This window comes from Leuciscus leuciscus (genome assembly GCF_965113295.1).
Source record: "Leuciscus leuciscus genome assembly, chromosome: 9".
In the NCBI taxonomy this organism is placed as follows: Eukaryota; Metazoa; Chordata; class Actinopteri; order Cypriniformes; family Leuciscidae; genus Leuciscus; species Leuciscus leuciscus.
This window is the reverse complement of record NC_138733.1, coordinates 6,527,154-6,550,204: the sequence shown is the minus strand read 5'-3', so window position 1 is coordinate 6,550,204 and position 23,051 is coordinate 6,527,154. Positions and strand designations below refer to the sequence as shown.

At 39.9% G+C, this 23,051-nt stretch overlaps 2 protein-coding genes across 2 annotated transcripts in view; both read left to right on the top strand.

Moving 5' to 3' along the window:
* LOC309506318 (uncharacterized protein) overlaps positions 1 to 23,051 on the top strand; it is a 259,358-nt gene that overhangs the window by 116,738 nt on the left and 119,569 nt on the right. The window lies entirely within an intron of this gene.
* Positions 1 to 23,051, top strand: part of LOC309506336 (uncharacterized protein) — a 253,365-nt gene that overhangs the window by 187,849 nt on the left and 42,465 nt on the right. The gene's annotated exons all lie outside the window — the stretch shown is intronic.

The following is a 23,051-nucleotide window of genomic DNA, read 5'->3' as shown; positions in this document are numbered from 1 at the left end:
AAGTTTAACATTTTCTGGAAGGACCCCAAATAAAGCTGTCAATGGGTTGGGATCTATTAGCTGCTTTGATACAATCTGTATTGTGAAAAGCGCTATACAAATAAACTTGACTTGACTTGACTATTACTGTGGTAAGAATTTCTGAGACACAACTAAAAATTCCCCCCCAAAACTTTAATAACTTAGGACAGGACCAGAAAGAATGAAACAGAGAGGCTGGCTCCGTAACACAGCGTGGGCAGGTGGGATCTAAATCAGGAAATATCTTGCCAAGTTGCACCCTAGACCAATGAATACGATGCACTACCTTAAATTGAATAAGCCTATGCCTAGAGCTAAATGAAGAAGAATGTATCCTTTTTAAGATAGTGTGCCAGGTTTCATCTTCTAACAAAATACTTAAGTCCTGCTTCCAGAGAGATTTTAATGACCCGCTAGATGGGGTTTGATTGTCATTTATTATACTGTAAATCTTTGAAATGGCACCCCTTATACTGTACATTCATGCTGGTCTAAAATACACTCCAAGACACCACTAGAAGGGGCAGAGGGGAACTCCGGAAAATGTTTACGGGCAAAGTTCCGAACTTGAAAATACCGGAATAAATGTGAATTGGACAAAGAAAATGTATTTTTAAGTTGGTCAAATGAAGCAAAATTATTATCAATAAATAGCTGATCAATTGTAACTAGACTTCCAAATATTGAAAGCCCCATCAAAAAGAGAGGGTGGAAAGGAAGCGTTACTGGCAATGGGTGCAGCTGAAGAAATACTTTTAAGCTCTAGAGCTCTGCAGAACTGAGTCCAAATCCTCAGAGAGTGTTTAACAAATGGATTCTTAACTGAGATACTATGAGAAGGAGGGATAGAAGAACAGAGCAAAGATGTGACTGGGGCACAACAAACAGCCTCTATTTGCACCCAGAGAGGTTTACACAGTTGCAAATCACGCCGGCACCAGTACAGTAAGTTTATAAAGTTGGCTGCCCAGTAATACGTTTGGAAGTTAGGCAAAGCCAAACCTCCCACCTCTTTTGGCTTAACAAGATGCTTTAGACTTATTCGCCTTTGCTTGTTATTCCAAATAAATGACGAGATAGTCTTTTCCAGACATAAGAAAAATGACTTAGGAATAAATATGGGCAAACATTGAAATAGATATAAAAACTTGGGAAGAATGTTCATTTTAACTGCTTTTACCCTTCTTATCAGTGAGAGAGGAAGGGGTTTCCATGATAAAAACATAGATTTTGTGAGATCAAATAAAGGACTAAAATTGGTTTTAAACAAGTCAGCATGTTTACGAGTCACTTGGACACCCAAGTATCTAAATTGGTTATTAACAACTCTGAATTGGAAATTTGAATATGAGAGACTTAATGCAGCAGAATTCACTGGGAATAATTCGCTCTTGGAAAAATTCAATTTATAACCTGAAAAAGTACTAAATGAGTCCAATATTAAAATAACTCGAGTAATTGAGACTAGGGGATTGGATAAACATAAAATAAGATCATCAGCATATAAAGAAACCTTCTGTTCTAGACCAGCATGAAAAATGCCTTGCACCTCTGAGTCAGCACGTAATGCAATTGCCAAGAGTTCAATAGCAATTATATAGCAAATAGAAGGGGGGAAAGGGGACAACCCTGCCTTGTTATCTTTCTTAAGAATTAATGAAAAAGTAGCTTGATAGAAGGTTGGGGACAGCTTAGAATTTTGAAGACTCTCAAAAAAAAACCAAAAGCAACACAGGGCATAGTAATTTAGAAAATGCTTTATAAAAATCAGACGGAAAACCGTCAGGACCGGGGCCTTGCCTGTTTTCAAGGAAGCAATCGCATCAGCTATTTCTTCAATTTGAATATCCTCATCCAAAAAAATCACACAAAGTCTTCTCTACAGTGGGGAAATCTAATTTATCTAAGAAAGTTTTCATTAAAGATACATATTGAGGAGATTCCGAGGTGTACAATTTTCCATAGTATTTTTTAAATTGAGAGTTTATTTCTTTATAGTCAGTGGTAGTAATTCCTGAAGGTAACTTAAGTTGGGGTATCAAGCGTGACGTTTGTGATTTACGAACTTGGTAAGCTAACAATTTACCCATCTTATCACCAAACTCATAGACCCTATGTTGAGCTCGTAAAAACAAATTCTCAGCCTCTTCCGTCGATAACAGATCATATTTTGTCTGCAAAATCTGACGCTCTTTATAAAGGTTGGGAGATGGGTTCAGTGAGTACTGAACATCAATAGCTGATAATCATCAATAGCTGATCATTGTTCCCATAATATACGTGCAGAGCACACGTCACATAATGTGTATGAAATATTGTTATATTTATTATATTATAAATATTATACATCGCCTAAGCAACACAAACGCAATACGCATACGCACGCTTCACTCACGTGCATTAACAGGTGACAGTTGACCATGCAGAGGATCAGGGAGAAGTTGGATTTTTTATTCTTTTTATTTAACATTAGCCAGTTGGCGAAGAGTTTTTCATTTTTGAACATTGTTTTGAACACTGTTCTTCAGTTACTTAAAAGCAAAGAAAGGTAGGCCGTTTATTTACTTATTTTTGCGGTTGGATCCCGTAGCGTTATATTCTCTACTGCATGCTTATGCTTCTCTCTCTCTGGACAGTCTGTTCAATATTTGTGGGCATGATTGGTGATGTTTCAGGCCAATAATAAAAGTTTACCTTTTAGTAGCGTGTGATGTGCCGTGCGTGTGTTTGCGTGTAGCAGAGACTGCGCGCATCAGAGAGAGCGCGCATCAAAAAGCGCGCGTCAGAGAGAGCTTAAAGTAATATTGATGTTGGTCTCGGGTCTCGGGTCGGGTCGGGTCCGGGCTGAAAAAATTGCAGCCGTTGTCGGGCTGGGGCCGGGTAGGGCTTGAACACCACGGGTCAGGGCCGGGTTAGGGCTGGAGTTTTTGGCCCGTGCAGGGCTCTATATAGAACTAGATAATTTGTCTAGTTGCCTTTTTCGCTCTGTATTTTTATAAGACGAATATGAAATTATGCAACCACGCAGATAACATTTTAAGGTCTCCCAAATGGTAGAATAAGCCATACCATGAGTACTATTGAGTTCAAGAAAAGAAGATATATTTGAGGAGATACATTTTACAAATTCTTTATCCCTTAATAGACCAGGGTTAAAGGACCATTGATGATACTTTGGGGGTGCTTTTGGAAAGCTAAGTTCCAGAACAGCTGGTGCATGATCAGATATTACTATGCTTTCATATGAACAATTCAGCAGATATGGAAGAAGTTTGTTATCTAGAAAAAAATAATCAATTTGTGAATAGGAATGATTTACTTGCGGAAAAAAATTAATATTTCCTTGCAGAAGGATTTAAAAAGCGAAATGGATCACGAATACCATTGCTATGCAGAAAAGATTGAATAATCGCTGCACATTTTGAAAGAGATATAACTTTTTTCGAGGACCTATCAAGTCGTGGACACATCACAGTTAAAATCTCCGCCCAGGACTAATGAATGAGAGTGAAGGTCAGTGTACGAAAGCCCAACAATGCCCCCTGGAGGTATCTTTATGTATGTGACTTTGTTGGTGCTTGCACGGGCATGGACAAGTCGGCAGAGGTGGGAGTAAGTCACACATGTGCAAGTCACAAGCAAGTCTCAAGTCTTAACCTTCGAGTCTCAAGCAAGTCCAAGTCAATTTTGTGAAAAGCAAGTCAAGTCAAGTCAAGTCAAGTCACTGCTTTATGTCAAGCAAGTCAAGTCAAGTCAAGTCAAGTCGTAGCTTGGGTCACAAGTCACTGGCAAGTCATACAAACGTTTGATGATTTCACTGAATTTATATATTAAAATAAGTTAAAACTACAGAAGTTGTGGACTATGGTTTTATTTGCAATTTTTATTTATTTATTTTTTTATATGCATTTCCACATACAGCTGAGTGGTTACTACAATAAAAAATAAAAATAAAAAAAATTAATAAAAAAAACATTTTAAACTACATAGCCTAAAATGTAAATGTAACTGAAATTAGGCCAACATTAAAGCATGAAAAAATAAATATGCCTCAAACATTGCAGAAGACCATTAAAAGGTATTAAAAAATTCACAATTCAAGTATAATGGTTCCTATGCCACCAAATGGCAAACTGGCATCCCCTTTATAAAAGTTAGATATTTTTAATTATGAAGTTAAAACCGCCAATAGGTTGCGCCAAATCACCGTCTTAATGTACGAGTCATAGAAGCATTCATTCAACTGATTTGTTCAAAACGGCAGATTCGTTCTGGAACTAAGCAACTAGGTCACTGTTACGCATAACTCTTTCTGTGGCTTGTTTGGAACTATTGTCATTGGAGAAATAGAGCAAAAACAGAGAATATTTGGAATATTATGTCTAAAATGTCACATCACAATATTCACTCTTTGTTTACTGAACTGTTTTATAAAATCATTATCACATTTGCAATCGCGCCAATATTCTGGAAATATTTTTTAATATCATAAGTTATAATTATAAAAATAACTCATACTAGGGCAATTTTTCCACCACATTTAGAATTTTGGGTGCATATTAATTCTGCTGGCATTTTGCCCCCAACCCCCTGATAAGATCTAACCCTGCTTTAAGAGAAACATAAAACACGACAAAACATTAACAGTTTTCTATGTTGTTTTTTGTCATTGGAAAGAACAACATATTTGGCTTTAAAACATGATTTGAAAGAAATGTGGCAAATGTTATACAAAACATATGCCATCATTAATTATAATTTGAATATTGACAACATTAAGCTACATTTGAAAACATAATTGTGTATAAAGAGGCACGCTGTTTTGACCAATATTCTCTCTAGATTTAAAGATAGTCAAATTAACTATAACAAACAGGTTAAACAAGCCATAGCTTACTTTTAGACGTGGTGAATGAAGTTCGACTGTTCGAGGTTGTGATGGTCGTCCGATATCCCTTGCCAGTTATTATGCGTACAGCAAATCTTATTGTATGAATATGGTCAATTTCTAGTGTTTATATCCAAAAAGAAACGATGCTGGGAGATTTTATTGTATTTAGCGCGCGCTCACCGCGATGTATGTTTTTTCTGGGCTTGTGCAGCGTCACGCAATCGCGCAGAATCTGATGACTGGCGTCAATGGTTCCTTTGCTTTCATTTTGTTCATCAATCGATGTTGCGATGATTTATATAAAAATGTATATCAAGTCATTCTCGAGTCATACAGTTCAAGTCAAGTCAAGTCTCGAGTCATTGGATCTCAAGTCAAAGTCAAGTCGAGTCATTTTCTTAATTTAGTCAAGCAAGTCTCAAGTCCTTAAATTTGCGACTCGAGTCTGACTCAAGTCAAGTCATGTGACTCGAGTCCCGCATCTCTGCAAGTCGGGGCATGTCTGAACTAGTATCAGAAGGCAGTCCATATACATAGGTGGAGAGACTGACTTGCTTTCTTACACAAAGCGGACTGCTGCATGTTTGTTGTTCCCGTGAGTGATTGATTAAGAAGTAAGTTATCTGTTTTACATTCTATGCTGTTCGAACTTTAATATTCTGTGTATTCAGTTACTGTCATCTGTGCAATGTACTAGTTCAACTAGTAATTTGAATAATTGTATTTCTGTGTGAATTGCATGCTATCTAAATCCATGTAAAGTCATATTGAAACTAGTTTGATACTGTTCAGCGGTTTATGTTCTGCAGTATAATTCAGATATGTAAGCAAATCATTTATGCTATATATTTAGATTCTAAATATTTGAATACACTTTACCAGAGTAATGATAACCTGATTTACTATTACTTCTGTTTTGTATAGTGACTATTCTTTATGCTATCGGTAATACTGTTTATACTAGCAAACTTATATTCTATTTTGTTTTCTCTGTTCATTGTAGACCACACATACATATGGGCAAATGCCTGTAATACATCATACATGCTGAAATAATCCAAATAAAACCCTTCTGCTGGGACACTCTCTCTCTTGCTCCAGTTTCTCTAACCGGAAACTCCCACCACCATTTCTACTAGTGCTTAAGGAACCCTTTGAGTGTCCCATACGCTCGTATAGTCAGGTATATATGATACAAAATAGGTCATAAAGGAAACATCATCATAATTTGGGGCATAGACATTAGCAAGAATTAGGGGGGTTGAAAATAATGTTCCTATTACAATGACATATCTGGCCTTATGATCTGCAATTACTGTACTTGTGATACGGCAAACGGAGTGGATTTATGTACCAGAATGCCACAGCCCCTGGACTTGAACTGAAAATGTGAATGATAGACTTGACCCACCCAGTCTTTTTTCAATTTAAGTGGTCAGAAGAACAGAGGTGAGTTTCTTGAAGAAACACAAAACTGGCATTCAGTTTCCTAAGATGAATGAGAACCTTATTGCGTTTGACTGGGTTATTCAAAGCTTTACAGTTCCAGTTAACCCATCTCACCAAACCATCTTCATTAGCTCTACCACCCTTCATTTAAAAAAAAAAAGAAGAGAGGAGACCAAAACGATACTTGTAAAACCCAAATAATTATGCTAGGATCAGCAAGTACAGAAAAGTATGAAACAATACAAAAGAGCAATGGCCCAGTCTTGTGCTTATGAGATGAACAAAGAAACGAGAACATATTAACACACTTCAAGAACCCTAGCGCAAAGACTCGCCCCCCGCCCTCACTGCCACCCCCCACCCTGCGCCCTTGACCTAAGCTAACACTCCCCAACTGGAGCGTACCCTACCCTCAGGAAAAACCCCAATGTGCATGCGAGATATTGTGATTCTAACCTCGGACTCATCTCCGCAAACAAATAACAAATAACAAATACAGCGAATGTATTCTGATACAGATTAAATAAAAATTATAATCCTATATAATTATATAAATGATAATTATAATCAAAGAATAAATCCTAACATATTAAACCACACATCTGAGTAAAGTGCTTTCAATAGTCTCTGACCCAGAGAAAATGAGACATTATAAGCTCCAGCACGTTCATAGGTGTTCAAGCAGGTAATAGGTGTTGTTTCACAAAAGCCAGTGCCGCGGCTGGAGTATCAAACATATGGTCAGTGCCGTTCTTTGTGATTCTGAAGCCGGTAAGACCCTTTAGACCGTACTTAACATCCGGCATGGACCTTGTCAAGTCAAACTGAAAGAAATATAAATTAATTATGAAAAAAAAAAGAAAAGGAAAAAACGATAGTAGTCTCTCAGCCAATCGGGGCGAAGGGCGGAAAACCAGAAAAAGAGTGTGTGTATGAGACGAGTCGGAGACGAGCTCTGCCGAAAACTGAACAGCTGGACACGGAGAAAGTGCACAAATATTGAATACATCATCAAATCCCGAAGTGGCAGCCGGTGAGAACTTTAATAATTTGTTTGTTTATGTGATTGGGAGAATATGACGCTAGTGTAGCGCCAGATGCCGAATTAGTTTGTGACGCAGCATATATCTATCTGTCTGTGCTCGGCACGGAAAGATTCCGTGACCTACTTTCTGTAACTGCTCAGTGCGTGACTATTTTAAGCTAAATTTAGTTCTGTGTAGCAAATATTAATGTTATTAAGTTACTGGTGTATTGATTTGTTTACCTTCGTTTGTATTTTGATTTAATCGCGGGAGAGATCGAGCGACGATAAAATATTATTTCTGGAGTTCACATGTGATTGAGCAGATCGTTAAAATAACGTGATCTGATTTCATATACACATTGTGATAAAGTGTTAATGTTAATTTTCTGAATTGTGTATGTTGCAGGTTATACTTAAAAGTGTATTAAGCATGTTAATAATATTATTTGAGAATTATTTGAGAGATACAGACTTAAATGACAACAATGGATGTTTAATAAGCTTTTATTTGCAATTAATTTACATATTTTGTATTTTTATTTCTGTTAAAGGTTTTTCACCTTTCTTCTGTCTACCTATTTGAACATTCATCATAATTGATGCAATAAAAAGAAGAGTGGAATCCAGTTAAGGCCTTCGTTGATGATGTGTCTGTTCCTTTCAAGCGGGGAAATTGTGCACAAAATGCCAGAGCTTGGCAGTGAAAAACCGGGAAACCAGTAGGAACTGGAAACCTGTGAAACCCAAAGAGACATCATTAGAAGAATTATACATTCCTTCCCAACCACAAGATAATTCAAAATGGCCGAGCAGGCGATCGGGAAGTCACTCGAGCAGCTCAAAGCAGAAAGAACAGTGGAGAAAAGAGGATTCACACGACTAGTCAACACCATAGCCAGAGCCTATAAAGAGATGACAAAAGAGGATCTTCAGAGCAGTTTAAATAAACTCACGATGCAAGCAGAGAAAGTCATGGAAGCAAATGACGATCTTGAATCAGGCATCATCGCAGAATTAGAGGAGGAGCTGGACACAGACGAGTCAGCTGTGCTAACAGGACAGCAAAGAGCCGACCTTGAAAAAACTGCGAGCGAATGTGAGTTAAAACTAAAGGAGGTTAAAGGTCTTCTTCAAGAAACTCTCTGGGCTAAGTATGGAGATGTTGAACTGTCCACAGCACTGCAGGTTGCCGAAGCTGAGAGTGAACGTGTCGCAGCAGTAGTTCCAGATGGCAATCACGAAGCATACGACTTCATGCTCAGTAAGAGAGGGCCTCACTTACGTCACGGAGGGCGACCACAGCAAAGAGCCGCATTGGCACGCAAAATATGGAGGACCCAGCTTCCTTGCCAAACAACAGGGGTGCGGTTGAGGCTACGTTCTTGAGGATGGAGAAACAACTAGCCAAAGAACCTGAATGGAAGGTTGCCTATAGCGCTCAAGTGAAGGACATGCTTGATAGAGGGGCTGCAGTCAAGTTATCCGAAGAAACAATAGCTAACTGGAGTGGGCCTGTGTGGTACGTAAGCCATCTCATTGCTCCTAACCCTCACTCAGTCACGACGCCAGTGAGGCTTGTTTGGAACAGCAGCCAAAAATTCAGAGGTGTCAGTATGAACGATTTGTTAGTAAAGGGCCCAGACTTTCTTAATCAGATACGTGCTGTCCTGCTGAGATTCAGGAGTGGGGTTTACGCCGCATTAGGAGACATCAAGAAGATGTATAATTCCGTTTGGTTGGAGGACCGTGAAATGCATATGCACAGGTTCCTTTGGCGAGACTTTGAAGATGAGGAACTGGAGGAATACGCGGTCACAAGAGTCAACATTGGCGACAAACCAGCAGGCTGCATCGCACAGCTGGCAATGCGTGAAACTGCCAATTTGCCATCCTTTGCTCACCTTGAGGAAGAACGGAGAGTGCTCCATCAAGACAGCTATGTTGACGACATTGTTACGTCCCATAATGATCTTCATCAACTGAGGTCCATTGTAGCAAATGTGGAACGGATCTTAACAGCGGGAGGATTTTTTCTCAAGCCATGGGTCTTCTCAGGTCAAAGTGGGAGCAGCGAGTCAGAGAATGAGCCCCTGGGAACCAAAGATAAGATCATGGTTTTACCAAACCAAATGCACAATGATGACAACAAAGCACTTGGTCTGGGATATGATGTGAAAGAAGACAAGCTCCGTGTCATGACATCCATCAATTTCTCTAAGAGAAAGAAGAAAATGAGACTTGGTCAGAATCTCTTGCAAGAGCAAGTCAGAGTCCAAACACCAAATCCACTGACACGAAGGGAGTTATTGAGTCAGGTGTCGGGGGTGTATGATCCTGTAGGTCTAGTGACTCCAGCCAAGCAGAAAGGAGCGATTCTAGTCCGCAGAGCTTTTCAAGAGGCAAAGGATGGAAGAGTTCCAGTCAGTGAAACTTGGGATACCTCCCTCTCGGATGGTCTCAGAGAAGATGCGGTTAAACTCTTTGAGGAGTACGTCCAGCTTGGCCAGATTAAATTCACTAGAGCTATAACCCCCCAAAATTTCAGTGATGAACCCTGGGCGATAACCTTTTCAGATGGAAGCGAGAATGCTTATGGTGCGGTAATGTACCTCAGGTGGAACTCTGATAACGGCTCAATCACCAGGCTAGTGGAGTCCAAAGCCAAACTAACTCCATTAGACCACAAAGGAGATGCTGTCAAAGCGGAGATGTGCGGAGCAGTGTTTGCCTCCCGGCTGCGGAAGTACTTTGAGCAGCATAGCCGAATTCGAGTTGGGAAATGGTTTCACTTGGTTGATAGCCAAACAGTTCTTGGTGCTATACAGCGAGAAAGCTATGGTTATAAGACATTTTTCGCTAATAGAATTGGAGAGATCCAAGGAATTACCAAGCCGCAAGAATGGTGGTGGATACCAGGTCCACAAAACATAGCCGATGTAATCACTAGGGGGGCTAATCCTCAAGATCTTGATGAAAATTCGGAGTGGCAAAATGGGCCAAAGTTCCTGAGCTTACCAGTAGATGAATGGCCAATCAAGTCAGCTAAGGATCTAGCAGCTGACGCCCGAGAAAGCATCAGTAAGCTTCAAAAGAAGGCGTTTGCAGCTGCACTGACAAGATCTAAAGCAAAACAGCAGGAACCAGCTGAAGTATCAAGACAAAATGAAGATGTCATCCAAGTTCAAATTGAACCCAAGAGACCACCTGCAGGATCAGCTGTCCAAAACTTAATTGATATGAAGCAGTTCAGTGATCTAACCAGATTAGTTAAGACAGTAGCGTGGGTTTGGAGAGCAGTAAAAAAGTTCCTTGGCAGGAATCGAACCCTAAACAACCCAAAGTGGGAGGCGGTCTCTTCAGCAGGAACCTGTAACGACTATGGCTCGATGGGTAAAAATTTACTTTTAATTTATATACTAATTAAAAGTGAAAACACTTTCTAAGTCCCACAGACTTGGCGAACTCTGTAACTGAACCCCCGTTTACGACTCGCTTCCCCCCTCTCGACAGTGTGAGCTTCAAAGACATTACTGACATTCCGATCTCAACAGAAAACCCGCTCTGAACACACACACACGTACACACACACACACACACACACACACACGAAAGCCACTAAAGTGCAACGTCATGTAGAAATATGGCTCTTGAATGTATACCTTCCGATATGTATGTGTGTGATTAGCTTTGCCTTATAATAGAGGTGTGTTTTGCTAGAGTAAAATCTTTAATTCTGAAGATTCATTGAAAGAATATTCACTCCATAGTGTTGTAACCCTAACTCAGACCATAAAACTTTACGACCCAAGCCTCAAAGGCATTCCAGAACACACACACACACATACACACACACACACTCTGGAACTTTGGAAACAGATATTCTTCCACATAACAAGCCACTGAATGTTGATATGTATTCCTATGTTTCTCAAAGTGTCGTCACTTGCCATAACGGAAACACTGACAACTTTATTGTGTGTTTAATCAAACTTTATTTGTGTGTAATTATGCATATAAGTGTAACGTTATGTTTCCCCAATCTTTACCTGTCATAATTGATATCTCTGTAATCCTCTCCATCTCACGGAGACGAATCTTGACTGCAAGGTACAATAATATGCATTTGATTCCAGGAAATATCATATTTCTAAGTATGAATCCTTTCCCTCATAAGACATATGGTAAAAGGGGGCGTGTTTTTCTTCACACAAAGAAGACTTCTTCCCGCTACAAATCAGAAGTTTTGATTCGCTCTGTCCCCAAAACAGGGCGTAAACAGATGTCTGTTAAAAGGAAGATTCTCTCTTCTCTTCACTCTCTCATCCTTCCGCTCTCAACTCATCCAACTTCTTTGGACCCTCTTCCCCGGCGCAGCGCTTCTCCAAGGAACATCTGAAGGAGGCCCTGGCCTTCTCCATCGAACGAACCCATGTTCGAGTCGTAACAGCCGGTCTTTGCAACTAAGATTTCCAGCCTCTCCCATCCCGGGAGACGAATCTGAACTTTCTCGGTAACGTTAAATTCAAGTGAGCCTTTACATCGTTTTGCGAAACGACCCAGAAGACAAAGCTAGACGCAAACCAGCCGGACACGCGCACGCGCGCGTCCCCTTTTCAGCATCACACTGAAAGAGTACCACAACTCGCAAGTATATTGATTCCTATAAAAGCTGTTCCAGGTGTCTAGGTCTTAGGTCTGTGATTTAAGTTACCCTCTATCTTCCCTCTATATCTTTCTTTCTTTCATTTCATGTTTTTGTTCGGTTAAATGTTTATTCGTTTGTTTGCATTTTTACGTACGTTTATGTTTGTAGTTTATATAATCTCTAGCGTGTGCCATTTTATTAATAAACCCATTTATACTTTTAACTGTCTCTGTGTTTGAAAACCCACTTTTTATAAAGTCAATGAAACAAAAGATCTATAAAGCTACAGGCTCTATATTATAAAACTACTTTGAGTAGTTTTAATTTATAAACCCAAAGAGGTTTTGTCTTCGTGGCCAGAAGACAAACTGTCTTGGAGTTTTGTAAACAGGAATGCTTCTTCTTAACTGTAATGATCAGACAGTACAGAACGAGGCATTTCCTATAATTGATAAAGTAAATGCATATGCGATTTATGAATTATGACCATGCGTTATAAATATTAATATTGCCAAAATTCCCTATATTCTTGAGCTAATTCGCATTAACCCAGAGGCATTTACGCTACAAACCATATCGGTGAGAGAAAGAGTAGATGCCCTGCGAGACATTTTCCTTTCTGTGCAAGAAGGCATGACCTTTCCAAACACCACCAGAGACAGACTGGTAGTCTATAAAGATTCAGACTCTGGGCTATTGGTTTGTGGTGGGAGAGTGCAGGCCTTTAAAGAAGATCAATTTAGCATTCCGATCCTTCCCTATAATGCCTGGGTGTCTACACTGCTAGCCCGAGAATCTCACAGAGAAAGCCACGGAGGATTGGCCGAAACTTTACTTAGGATGAGGAAGAAGGCTTGGGTCATCAGGGGTAGAAGAATAGCCCAAAAGGTTGTTGACAGCTGTGTTCAGTGTAGGAGGACCAAAGCAAAGAAATGTCGGCAAGTGATGGGTGATTTACCACCAGAGAGATCGCAGCCTGCAGCTCCCTTCGAGTTCACAGCAGTAGATCTCTTCGGGCCCTACTCTGTGAAGGATGACGTTAAGAAAATAACTTTGATGAAGGTCTGGGGAATTGTCTTTTGCTGTATGTCGAGCAGAGCAATCCACACAGAACTGGCTAACACCCAATCTACCGAAAGTTTCTTAATGGCCTTTCAAAGATTCACTGCAGTTAGGGGCTATCCTAAGAAGATCTATTCAGATCCAGGCACCAATTTCATTGGAGCAAGACCGATTTTGCAGGAGTTGTACAAATTCCTGGAGGGCATCGACAAGGCTGCTCTAGAGGAAATAGCAGCACAAAATGGGACAGAGTGGATGTGGAAAATCCATCCAGCCGATTCTCCACACAGGAATGGAGCTGCGGAGGCTGCAGTGCGCATTGTCAAGAGGGCGCTCCAAAGCTGTGGAGGCGAGTCTACCCTGACTTACAGTGAATTCCAAACAGCCCTTAAAATGGCAGCTAATCTCGCTAACGAACGGCCTATCGATGCTAGAGCGCAAACCCAGGAAGACTGCATCCAGTATGTTACTCCGAATGCACTACTGCTGGGGCGAGCATCTCAAAGTGGTGATGTCAAAACATTCGACTTTTCCAGTTACCCATTCAAACGCCTCCAAGCAATGCAGTCAGTGGTGGATAAGTTCTGGAGACACTGGAGTCAACTTGCGGGTCCTAATTTATTCTTGAGGACCAAGTGGCATACCATGCATAGGAACGTTGCAATTGGGGACATTGTTTGGATAGCGGATCAGAATGCACTCAGAGGGCAGTTTAAACTTGGCAGAGTAATTCGTGTCAATCAAGACAGCAAGGGTGTTGTAAGGGATGTCAATGTCCGAACCTTCCCAAGTTACCCTGTTCCTGTGGCAAAGCCCTTAAAAGCTAAAGCAAAAGACTATCCAGTGTCTAAAGTACTGTTCTTCACAGAGACGTCAGACGACTAGTGGTTCTCCTTCCAATTGAGGAGCAAATGAGCAAGTAATTTAGGTGACATTGTAACTGCTCTACAGTTAATAGTGTCAGGCAGTTTGCCTTCAAAGCATTGCGATTTCTTCTTGTATCCAAGGAAAATCGAGTGGGAGGTGTCAAGTCAAACTGAAAGAAATATAAATTAATTATGAAAAAAAAAAAAGAAAAGGAAAAAACTATAGTAGTCTCTCAGCCACGGGGCGAAGGGCGGAAAACCAGAAAAAGTGAACAGCTGGACACGGAGAAAGTGCACAAACATTGAATACATCATCAAATCCCGAAGTGGCAGCCGGTGAGCACTTTAATAATTTGTTTGTTTATGTGATTGGGAGAATATGACGCTAGTGTAGCGCCAGATGCCGAATTAGTTTGTGACGCAGCATATATCTATCTGTCTGTGCTCGGCACGGAAAGATTCCGTGACCTACTTTCTGTAACTGCTCAGTGCGTGACTATTTTAAGCTAAATTTAGTTCTGTGTAGCAAATATTAATGTTATTAAGTTACTGGTGTATTAATTTGTTTACCTTCGTTTGCATTTTGATTTAATCGCGGGAGAGATCGAGCGACGATAAAATATTATTTCTGGAGTTCACATGTGATTGAGCAGATCGTTAAAATAACGTGATCTGATTTCATATACACATTGTGATAAAGTGTTAATGTTAATTTTCTGAATTGTGTATGTTGCAGGTTATACTTAAAAGTGTATTAAGCATGTTAATAATATTATTTGAGAATTATTTGAGAGATACAGACTTAAATGACAACAATGGATGTTTAATAAGCTTTTATTTGCAATTAATTTACATATTTTGTATTTTTATTTCTGTTAAAGGTTTTTCACCTTTCTTCTGTCTACCTATTTGAACATTCATCATAATTGATGCAATAAAAAGAAGAGTGGAATCCAGTTAAGGCCTTCGTTGATGATGTGTCTGTTCCTTTGAAGCGGGGAAATTGTGCACAAAATGCCAGAGCTTGACAGACCTCAGTAGACGTTTAACCTCATAGTATGCGGCCCGCTTCTTGGCAATCTCAGGCGGAAAGTCCGGGAAGATGAACACAGTTTTGTTTCTGAACTTAAACTGCCCACCACGGCTCGTTTTTCGCCAAATATCCTCCTTGATGTCGTATCAATGGAAGCAAATAACGAAGGCTCGCGGACGGCTACCCTCCGCAGGTTTCGGTGCAAGTGTACGATGCGCGCGAGCAAGGAGTGGAGGTTCAGAAAGATCAGATATCTCCACCAAAGCATCTGCCACGAACTTTGTAGGTTGTGGGCCTTCCAAACCTTCCGGAATTCCCCCCAAGCGAAGATTGGATCTGCGGGAACGACACTCTAAATCGATGCACTTAGCTTGCAGTGAGGTGACTTCTTTCTGGAGAGAAACGACCGTTGGCTCGAGAGAGTGAAGACTTGTCATCCATTCTGAGGTAGCGGTCTCCAGGTTTGTTAAGTGCTCACTCTGGGTTTTGAGGTCTTCTTTGAAAGATGAGTCAAGTCGAGTCAAGTCATCTTCATTTATATAGCACTTTTAACAATGTAGATTGTTTCAAAGCAGCTTTACAGAGATAAACGTATAATTTAAGGTAACCGAGATTGTTTTGGCTTTATAACCGTTCTTTAATAAAGTTATTTTACAGCTAAGGTTAGTTTTGATTGATTCGCTTCCGTCACAGCGATCATTTGTTATTAAATTAGGGGCCGCCAAGACGACACCATTCTCTCTACACAGACTTTAAACGCAAACCTGTTATAAATGCTGATGGCGTTCACATGCGCATTAAGAATTGGTTCTATAGTTATGTGCGTTTGAATATATGTGCGCAGGTTTGGAATTCCCTACAAACCAAGCCTAAACAAAGTACTGGTCTTTCCTTATAAATTTTGATACAGAATTTTATTTTATTTGTCACTTCGGGGTAGGTACACAAATAGAATTTTCCCAACAACGCTTTATCTGTAGAGTGGTAAAGGGATCCTCCATAGGGAGAGACTAGTTGACACTTCAGCACTGCGTCGTCATCGGGTCCAGGCGAAGGTCCTTCGTCAGATCTGGATACGGCCTGGATCCGGCAGGCTGCGGGAAAACCTCGGGATAGACAAAGACACTAAAATTAGCGTAAATGCCATTCTTCTTATGATGTAACGAGTACATCAGGATTTATGGGAAGTGTTCCCGGTTCCGGCTGACCTTATCTATGCAGCCTAACATTGAATTATAGAAGTCTATAATGTATTATGTGAATGCTAGGTCAAAAAGATGTGTCTTTAATCTAGCTTTGAACTGACAGAGTGTGTCTGCTTCCCCGACAATGTTAGGAAGACTGTTCCAAAGTGTTGGTGCTAAATAGGAAAAGGATCTACCGCCAGCAGTCGATTTTGATATTCTAGGTATTATTAACTGGCCGGAATTTTGAGATCGCAATAGACGTGAAGGACTATAATGCGTTAAGAGCTCGCTCAAGTACTGCGGAGCTAAACCATTTATGTAATGCCAAACCAGCAGAGGGAGCCCTCACCTGAGTACTGACTGTGTTCCACTCCCTCTGCTTCTTCTGCACTCATTTCCTGTTTGACTGCTATTTAACTAGAGACCATTCTTGTACTCATTGCGAAGTATTGCCAGTTTACCTGCCTTACCGAGCGTTATTTCCTGTTTATCCTGCCTGTCTACTGTGTATGATTCTGCCTGGTTCTCTGTTTTTCGATTTTCTGGATTATCCCCTTTGTTTTGGTTGCCTGATCGGACTGAGGTTTTTGCTTGGACCTATTGCCTGCCTACTCACTCTTGCCTTTTGGAATTCCCCTTTGTATGTTGAAAGATCTGACTGCTACCTTGGTTTTGACCCTCTGCCTGCCTTATCGTATTTGTTTGTGGAAACTGTCTTTAATAAACTTCCGCACATGGATTCTCACTCAGCCTCAGCGTCCTCGTTTCAATTTAGTGCTTTGTAAGTAATCAGCAATATTTTAAAATGTATACGATGTTTAATAGGCAGCCAATGTAGTGTTGACAGAACCGGGCTAAAATGTTCATACTTCCTGGTTCTAGTAAGAACTCGAGCTGCTGCATTTTGAACTAGCTGTAGTTTGTTTATTGAGCATGCAGGGCAACCACCCAGTAGAGCATTACAATAATCTAGCCTTGATGTCATGAACGCATGAACTAATTGTTCCGCATTTGTCAATGAGAGCATGTGGCGTAATTTAGATATATTTTTTAGATGGAAACATGCGGCTTTACAGATACTAGACACGTGACTTTCAAATGAAAGAGCACACCCAGGTTCCTAACCGACGACGAAGACTTAACAGAGCAGCCATCAAGTGTTAGACAGTTTTCTAGATTATTACGCAGTGGTGGACAGTAACGAAGTAAGTGTAATTCGTTACTGTACTTAAGTAGCTTTTTTGCGTATCTGTACTTTACTGAAGTATTTAAATTTGGGAAGACTTTTACTTTAACTCCACTACATTTCGAAGTCAAATATCTTACTTTTTACTCTACTACATTTTCAAAATCAGTCGTTCCTTTTTATTTATGAGTGGATAAAAACTTAACTGGTCAAACGAGCCACCAATCACAGTAGCCTACAACGTGCGCGCTTTGTTTTGAACTTGCCTTGGCGGTATCTACTAAGCGCAAACCAGAGCCGTTAAATATGAGAGTTGCGACCATAGACAGTATATAAGAGGTTGCGACACACACGGCTTGTTCGACTTGAACCGGCGCTACACAGACCGATCAGTTTATGACATCAAAGTATAGAGCGAAATCGCGAGAGCGATTGAAAAGCATACAGTGCCGTCTACTCTCTAATCGCTCTCGCAGTATTTGAATGTCATTCACCGATTGGTCTGTGCAGTGTGCCGTTTCAAGTCGAACAAGCCTACTGTGATCTCGCCGCCGCGCGGTCACGTGATTCGTGTAGCTCTCAATAGTTCCAAACAATTTGTGTTGCCAATGATTTTAAGCGGGGCAGAGAGCAGCAGCTATTATTGCAGCAATTATCGTTAAATACTGACGCATAATGAACATTGCTTATTACGTTGACACTAAAATTACTTGCATATAATAGCATTTTTTTTTTTTCTGAGGAGTAGCAGAAACACTGCATTAATACGTTTTGGTGTTTAATTTTGTAGGGAAATTGGCTGCTCCCATGTGTATATATATTCAATGGCATTGTGCAGGTTTATGTGAATGTATCATAACATTAGGATGTTCATAATTATGACCATAGACGCTCGTGAAAAATATGTACAGTAAATATTGTAAATGTATTATACCTTATGGGAACAGTCCCCTTCCGTCAAAAATTAAACACACCAAAAATGTATTCAAATATATATATATATATATATATATATATATATATATATATATATATATATATATATATATGACTAATTAATGTCATTTTATTAATAGATTGATGTGCCAAGAGTGACATTAGAGTCTTCACGTAGACTGAGTTAAGCAAGAGTCTTGTGACAAAAATTATAATAGGACATTATAGCCATAAAAAAATCATAGTACTTTGATACTTAAGTACATTTGAAGGCAAATACTTTTGTACTTTTACTCAAGTGAATGTTTAAAGGCAGCACTTCTACTTTTACTTGAGTAATATTTTACCTTGAGTATCTTTACTTTAACTCAAGTACATGGTATGTGTACTTCGTCCACCACTGTTATTACGTGAGGACGTTTTTTGTCCAATAATTTGAATCTCTGTTTTTTCAGAATTTAGAAGTAGGAAATTACGAGTCATCCAATTTTTTATATCAGCTATGATATAATCGTTAATTTTGTGAATTGGTAAGTTTCGTTAGGTTTTGAAGAAATATACAGCTGAGTATCGTCGGCATAACAGTGAAAGCTAATTCCATGTTTCCTAATGATATCTCCTAATGGTAGCATGTACAGAATGAACAGCAACGGTCCTAGTACTGAGCCTTGTGGTACGCCATACTGAACTTGTGATCGATGAGACATCTCTTCATTTACTGCTACAAACTGATAACGGTCAGATAAGTATGATTTAAACCATGCTAGTGCAATTCCACTAATGCCAACATAGTTTTCTAGTCTATTTAAAAGAATGTTGTGGTCAATAGTGTCAAATGCAGCACTAAGATCAAGTAACACTAATAGAGAGATACAACCACGATCGGATGATAAGAGCAAATCATTTGTGACTCTAACGAGAGCTGTCTCAGTACTATGGTACGGTCTAAATCCGGACTGGAAATCCTCGCAGATATCATTTCTTTCAAGAAAGGAACACAGTTGTGAGGATACTGCTTTTTCTAATATCTTTGACAGAAAAGGCAGATTCGAGATCGGCCTGTAATTGACTAATTCTGTAGGACCAAGTTGCGTTTTTTTAACAAGCGGTTTAATCATAGCCAGCTTAAAGTTTTTTTTGGTACGTATCCTAGAGACAAAGACGAATTAATGATATTAAGAAGAGGATCTATGACCTCTGGGAGCATCTCTTTCAGTAGCTTAGTCGGTATAGGGTCTAACATACATGTTGTCGATTTAGATGAATTAACGAGTTTGCAAAATTCTTCCTCTCCTATAGCAATAAATGAATAAATTTTTTCCTCAGGGAGACTACAATGCACTGCCTGATGCGATACTGTAGTAGACGATTGCATAGTTATAATTTTGTCCCTGATATTATCAATTTTATAAGTGAAGAAGTTCATAAAGTCATTACTGCTGTGTTGCTTGGAAACTTCTGGGCTTGAAGCTTTCTTTTTCATTAGTTTAGCCACTGTTTCAAATAAATACCTAGGATTATGTTTATTTTCTTCTAATAGGGTTGAAAAATAAGCTGATCTAGCAGCTTTTAAAGCCTCTCTATAAGTAATCGAGCTCTCCTTCCATGAAATCCGAAATACCTATAGTTTTGTTTCCTTCCAGTTGCGCTCCATTTTTCTGGCTGCTCTCTTAAGGGCCCGAGTGTGCTCGTTGTACCACGACGTTGGACTATTTTCTTTAATCTTCTTTAAGCGCAACAATAATAATAATAATAATTCATTACATTTATATAGCGCTTTTCTCGGCACTCAAAGCGCTTTACATAGAAGGGGGGAATCTCCTCAACCACCACCAATGTGCAGCATCCACCTGGATGATGCAACGGCAGCCATATTGCACCAGAACGCCCACCACACACCAGCTTACGGGTGGAGAGGAGACAGTGATGAAGCCAATCAGTATATGGGGATGATTAGGAGGCCATGATAGACAGAGGCCAAGGGGCAAATTTGGCCAGGATGCCGGGGTTACACCCCTACTCTTTCGAAAGACATCCTGGGATTTTTAATGACCACAGAGAGTCAGGACCTCGGTTTAACGTCTCATCCGAAGGACGGTGCTCTTTGACAGTATAGTGTCCCCGTCACTATACTGGGGCATTAGGACCCACACAGACCACAGGGTGAGCACCCCCTGCTGGCCTCACTAACACCTCTTCCAGCAGCAACCTGGTTTTCTCAGGAGGTCTCCCATCCAGGTACTAACCAGGCTCAGCCCTGCTTAGCTTCAGTGGGCAACCAGTCTTGGGCTACAGGGTGACATGGCTGCTGGTGCAATGGAGCAACTGTGTCTAAAGTGCTGGAAAAGAGAGAGTTAAAAGTTTCTGTTGCAATATCAAGTTCTTCTAAGCTATCCGGGATGCTGAGATGATGAAACTGATTAGGAAGATTATTGATAAAGCAATCTTTAGTGGCAGAAGTAATAGGTCTAACATATTTGAAACACGGAGTCGGCTTTGCAGCCTTGGCTAAATGTAATTTACATGAGACTAGATAATGATCTGAGATGTCATCGCTCTGCTGCAGAATTTCAATGGCATCAACATTTATTCCATGTGATAATATTAGATCTAGAGTATGATTACGACAATGAGTAGGTCCTGACACGTGTTGTCTAACTCCAATTGAGTTTACAATGTCTATAAATGCCAAACCCAATGCATCTTTTTCATTATCGATGTGTATATTAAAATCACCAACTGTTCTGGAGACTTTTCTCACTACTGTGGTTCAGTAATGGTGTGATCGCGGAGGTTGCATCGGTTAGAATGCAAAGGAATAGGCTGGATGGATCTTTATGGTTGTTTATTTTCAGATGGGAGAGTATAGAATGACTAGTTACATATGCGTGTGTGGTTCTGTTACAAAACAGACAATAAAAAGAATATTAATTACTATTTACATTGACTTACTATGATGACACAAATAATAGTCAAAATAGCAGTGTAAATATAACCTGGGGAAATGTGAATTTAACCAAAAGAAGATAATAGGTAGAATTCACCATATATTCACTGTAATAATGCAGTCACATGCTATCATGTAGGCCCCAAAGCCTTCACCACTACGCAGAACTACTGCTATTACGCATAAATAGACACTACTACACTACTAATCAACATAACTGACATAAAGGTGACTGCTCTAGTATAATAGGATGCTATCAACCAACTAAACGTAAAATAGAATGAGCATTAAGTGCGCAGGTGGTTTTTTCCTGTAGCTCAGTGGTAAGAGCATTGCGTTAACAACGCAAGGTTGTGGGTTCGATCCCAGGGGATTGCACATACCTATGTATAAATGTATAGGATAATGCAATGTAAGTCGCTTTGGATAAAAGCGTCTGCCAAATGCATAAATGTAAATGTACTCTAGTAACACTCTTATACACTTTAACATTACAGACATTGCACAGCCAAACACCCACCTGTCTCATGGACGCACACAGTGAATAAAGAAAGAGAACGAGGGAACATGCAACTATCGCCGATGCTCAGGGCCGACTAACTAAACACAGAAGCTTTCCTTATTCACAAAATGGCTGCGCCCCTAGTGGTCGGCCTGGGAACTGCATGCAAACTAAAAAATACTGTATATAAACAGTGTCATCTTTTTAACACCAACAAATAGTACTTTATCTGCAGTCAATATTAATTCTGATAGAAAGTCCGCAAATTCTTTGATAAAATCTTTATGGTGCCCTGGTGGCCTGTATACAGTAGCCAGCACAAATCTCAAACGTGATTTATCGTTTATACTATATATTTTTACATTAAGCACCAACACTTCAAAAGAATTATATTTAAAACTTGATTTCTTAGTGGTTTTGAAATTATTACTATAAATTACAGCAACACCTCCCCCTTTGCGTTTCAGACGAGGCTCATGTTTATAACAGTAATCTTGTGGGGTGGACTCATTTAAAGTAATGTAATCGTTTGGTTTTAGCCAGGTTTCTGTCAAACACAGCACATCTAGGTTATTATCTGAAATCATATCATTAACAATGAGTGCTTTTGGAGTAAGGGATTGAATGTTCAGCAACCCAAGCTTTAGCATTTGCTCATCTGAATTATAGCTGTTTTTTATTTGTTGAACATCAATTAAATTTTTAACCTTAGGTGGGTTTAAACGTTTTTTGGATTTCCACATTTGGGGAACAGACACAGTCTCTATATGATGATAGCTAGGTGAAAGAGGCTCTATGTGATGGGATTTATCTGACCTTGGTGACGCGAGGCCGCTAGCAGACAGTCGGTTAAGCCAGTCTGTCTGCTTCCTGACCTGGTGTCCAATTTGTCATTTTTTATCTCTAAGACTATGAGCCAAAATACTAGAGAGAAGAGCAGCACCATCCCAGGAGGGATGAATACCATCTCTTTTCTACAGGTCAGGTTTGCCCCAAAAACTTTTCCAATTGTCTATGAATTCTATATTATTTTGCAGACACCACCGAGACAGCCAACCGTTGAGTGAACACAATTGTAACGACAATGACTATGACATGCGGTCACATGCTGTTCAAATTAGTAAATCCTGATCTCCAAACAGACAACGAGTTGTTCATGGCGTCTCCAAGTCTGCTTGAACGGTCAAAATTGCATCTTTGTGGCTCCCCCGAGGGACATTTGAGTCACATAAGGAAACCCTGTTTTCTTAGAATCCCCTCTAAAACCCCCATTTCAGCATGGACTCCCTGTGACTTTTA